Source organism: Penaeus monodon, chromosome 36, assembly GCF_015228065.2.
Source record: "Penaeus monodon isolate SGIC_2016 chromosome 36, NSTDA_Pmon_1, whole genome shotgun sequence".
In the NCBI taxonomy this organism is placed as follows: Eukaryota; Metazoa; Arthropoda; class Malacostraca; order Decapoda; family Penaeidae; genus Penaeus; species Penaeus monodon.
Window position 1 is genome coordinate 16,034,141 of NC_051421.1, and position 4,956 is coordinate 16,039,096.

The following is a 4,956-nucleotide window of genomic DNA, read 5'->3' on the forward strand; positions in this document are numbered from 1 at the left end:
AAAAAAAACGTAGCTTTGAAGACGAGAAAATGTAAGAATACACATCAAATGAAAAGGTTAGATGACTTCTTTTAGATTCTTTTTTCTAAATTACTTATTTTACTTTAACTTAATTCTATTAGTAAATCTATTACCTACCTTCGTTTTCTGTTTCTTATTGTTTCATTTGCATTTTCTTTTAATAGAAATAAAAAAAATCTTATTCTCTCGTTTCTCTGAACTATTGGATGGCAATGGAATATAAAATACAAACTACACTCTTTCTTTATGGTTTATTGTTATGAAACCCAAGAAATGTATACTGTACACGAGTTAATATTTAGGATAAATTTTACACCTTAAGCTGAATCCACTGATGTCAAAACAACGACTGGATCGGGTTCCAAGTTCAAAAAATGAAGCCGAAGAAATAGTGGCGGCCATCTTGTAGGGATCTCAATGTACGGTACAGTGCACCACGGCCGCAAATGATACGAATGCGACGTTTGAGCCATGACTTCGGCGTTGATTGGAGTTTGTCATCACTGATTACCTGTAGATCCTGGTGTGGGAATTTATATAATATTGTAATATATGTGATAGATTTGAAAAAAGTACATACACTGTTATGGTTAATGAATAAGTTACAGATATCTTAATCCGAAACTTAGGCTCCGTCATCGCATAGTGGTAACTATGATGGAACAACGATCACGGATAAATCACTTGTTCCATCCTTGTTCCACGCTTAAGAAAATACGTTTATATATTTCAGCTTTTCTCATGTCTACCGTCGCTTCATGTAGTTTATATACCTTTTAAAATATTTCTTACATCTTAAAATAACATCTCTATTGAGGAGAAATTAGCTGAGACAGACTAACACACAGACGATTTAGATACATTGCGAACAATTCTATACTGATAATTATTTAGTAACATACAGTAAAAGTAGTTTGAAGTATATGATTGAAAAGTGAGAAATAGCATTAAACAGATCTCACGTGTATCAGACAAGAAAATGAAGAAGAAAAAGAATTTCTTTTAAAAAGACCTTAATGCCGGTTTGGCGTTCGATGTATAACAATATGGCGTCATTTAGCCTCATTTTTAGCGGGCGAGAACCTGGGGTTAACCGATCTAGTATTTCTTTTGAGATTAGTGACAATTTTTTCCCGTCGTTACACAATTAAAAATACAAACTGAAGTCAAGGACAAATTGACTTTTGAGACGTAGTGTATTATATGCACTCTACTGATACAGTAACATTCACTCTCTACTTATTACTAATTATATTATATCCTATTATACATTAAATTACAAAATAAAAGTCGATGTCGGTTGTTGAAAACGATTAAGTGACGAGTGAAGACTTATAAATCTAAGATTGTCATGAAAAGCTCAAAAACTTTCATCTTTACAAAGCACTCTCCGATGCATACGCAACGCATGCGTATCACGCGCGCGCGCGCACGCGCACACACACACACACACACACACACACACACACACACACACACACACACACACACACACACACACACACACACACACACACACATCTCACTTCATATTGGATAATATACATTTTCGTCTATTGTCCTGTTTACCAAAGCAAAGTCGTTGAAAAAGAAAAGAATTCAAAGAGGAAAATGGAAGGATCGAAGGAGAGAAGACGAGGTGGCAAAGAAGAATACTTGAAACAAAGAAGAAAAGAAATATTGGTGTATAGCAACAAGTGTTTATGAAAACTATATCTCTTACGCAAAATATGGTCCGAAATCATTTTCCTACACAGTATTCTAGTATTCTATTCACATTAAGTTGTTTCTTTTAAAGCTCATGATATTCCTCTGACGTATGTATTCTTCCGCGCATCTGGCAGTCCTGGGACGCAACACACACACACGGAGTCTTAACAAGATCTGCTAATTCACAAGTCCTAAGTCAGACTGGCCGCGCAGCCGAGACACTGAAGGTCGTATCTGCGTCGATCCAAGAGGCCTGAGCCCATGTCTGAGACGTTGATGCACTCGACGTCCCTTCCGCTGAGGGCCGAGTGTCGACTGCCTCGCTCGCCGCACACGTGGGATGTTTCGAATCCTCCTTGTGGGTTGCGTCTCTGCACTCGAATGAAAGCGCTAAGGAGATAGAAAAGATGGCGTTATATGTTTTGCATTCATGTGAGAATTTGAGAAAAGATGTAGTAGGAAGTTAAATGTTTTGGACTCGCTTGAAAGCGCTAAGGAGATAGAACAAATGGAGGTTAAATATTTTGGATTCGTGTTGGGAAGGGAGTTAAATGATTTAGATTATTAGATAGCGATAAGGAGGAAGGCATGGAGGTTAAATGTTTTGGATTCGTGTGGGCAAGGGAGAAAGGGAAGCGTAGGAGGTGAAATGTTATAGGCTTGTATGAAAGTGTATGGGAGTGTGGAAAAGATAGAGGTAAAAAGTTTTGGACTCGTAATACAGCGCTAAGGGGGATGGGTGTTGAAAAGATTGAGGTTAAATGTTGTGGATTTGTATGTGAAAGCGATGGTGGGGGGGGGGGGTGAGGAGTAGAAAGAGATGGAGGTTCAATGTTTGGGACTTGCATGAAAGTGCGGCAGGTGTAGAAACTTGAAAGGAGATAAAGAATGAACGATAATGTTGGAAGGATAAAAGGATAATGTAAATAACTCTTACAACAATTTTGTACTTTGAAGTGAGCAACATTTTGGAATTGTATAAAATCGGTGAGGAAACGAGATTGAGAATAAATTCAAAGGCGCAAAAATATTAATTTTGACTCGTATGAGTGCGCTTAGGAGACGTACAGCCACAGAATAAAAAAAAATGGGAGGGATAATGATGATGACGGAGAATACAGCGAAAGCAGGAAGGATGATACAAATATTACAACTTTACTCATTTATGTGAACAACATTGGAGATTTGAGGAAGCTTAGACACAGAGTTTATGTAAAATGGAAAGACAAACGTAATATAAACTTTATTACAATTCTATGTATTCACGTAACAAATATAAACTGCTTAATATCAAAGTCCCTGTGGAAAAAAAAAAAAATATTGACATATAAACTCACCTACTGCTTACATCACCACAACGTGCCGCCTCAGTGGGTAAAATCTCAATAGTCTTGTTGTTGAACTGACCTGTGGATCAGGGAGAGAAAAAAAATAAACACAACGGGAAAATCGACCAAAATTTTATTCCGCTACACTATGCAGACGATAATGAAATAAAGAACGAAGGGAGGAAATTATATTAGCAGTTATGTCATGGATTTTCGACACCAGTGTGTTTTGAAGAAGATAGAAGGATAGAAAACATGAGGACGACAATAAAATAGAGAAGAGAGGGAGAGAAGTAACATTACCAATAAAGCCATGGATTTGCCGTGAAACTATCTTTTGAAGTAAAAGAAAGAACATGATAATAAAATAATAATAAGCAAAAACGATACAGATAACAAAATAAAGAGCACGAAGAACAGAATTAAACAAATAAAACACACAGACAACACACACACACAAAAAAACGAATACGATAATAGGTAAGATAAAATTTACCAATGATCCCGTGAGCTTGCGGCGACAGAATCTTCTGTCCTTCCACGTAGAACCCGAGGTACGCCTGGCCCGTCGGGGTTCGTCGAGCGCGTGACAGCGAAGTGAGCCTCTCCGTCGCCCAGAATCACGTCAAGGTGTTTGCTGTCTTGCTTCTTCAAGATCATCGCTGTGCCATATCTTCACGATGAAGCGAGAGCGAGGGGGGGGAGAAAAAAAAAATGAAGTGAGATGAGGTTCAGTTATTGTGCTACTGGTTTCATATTGTATCAGGAATGTGGACTATTGGTTTCGTAGTGAGTTATTAGTTATTATGGGAATGTGTGCTATTGGTTGATATTGCATTAGGAATGTGTGCTATTGGTTCATTTTGCTTTTAGGAATGTGTGCTATTGGTTGATATTGCATTAGGAATGTGTGCAATTGGCTCATATTCCATTAGGAATGTGTGCTATTGGCTTCCTAGCGTTACTGGGAATGTGTTACTTGCACCAGAAGTGAATTTTAACCTATGTTTTTGCATCACATTCTACGATGAATGGTACTTGCATCACAGTGTATTTGCATCATGGTATACTGTGAATAAGTTGCATAAACATGCCAAAACAAGACCTGGTGCCGACTGCAACAGTGACCACCAACTACCAACTATCGACTTTAAAATAAGACTCAAAAAGATGGAGCGTCCAACCCAAACCTCAAAAGCTCGCTAAAAAACTCTTGATAAAATTACAAAATTTCATTTCAAAAAAATTTTGAAATACTCATCAATGTGAAGAGTAAAACCCAAAATTAGGGAAAAAGGAAAACATCCGCAAAGCCGCTTAAGAAACTATCGCCAAAAAGAAAAAACAATTCCCCCTTGGATATCTGAAAAAAACAAATAAATTGAAACAAAAATGCCAAAAAAAAAAGGTATAAATAATCCTTTGAAAAAGAAATTTACAAAAAAAAAAATCCCAAAAATTCAAAATTTTGCGACAAAAAAGGGAAAAAATTTTAATACATTGTCAAGATTGAAACTGTTCTATCATAAACACAAAAGAACTCTCCCAAAGGAGTACGAACATCCACGAAATTTTAAAACCTACTAGGGACACTTAAAACTAAAGATGACTTGTTTTATGTGATGGAAAAAGTAAAAGATAGTGGAATCAATTTTTTTCCAATTTTAAAAAAAAAGAAAAAAGATCTAACAACAACTTTAAATTGACTCAATGACAACGAAATGAACCCCCGCCACTGCTAGTAAATTTTAAAAAGCCAAAAAAGAAGTAAAGAATAAAAAAGACCCCCCCCAATAATAAATAACAGCAGAACTAATTAAAATGCTGGCAAAAGTGTTGAATATTTCTTCTACAAACCTGTAAAAAAATTTTTGAATAAAAAAAAATGGCCAAAACT

The 4,956-nt window shown here is 36.4% G+C and overlaps 1 pseudogene; it reads right to left on the reverse strand.

Annotated features, from left to right (window-relative positions):
* Positions 1 to 253: 253 nt before the first annotated feature.
* LOC119595794 overlaps positions 254 to 4,956 on the reverse strand; it is a 10,526-nt pseudogene continuing 5,823 nt past the window's right edge.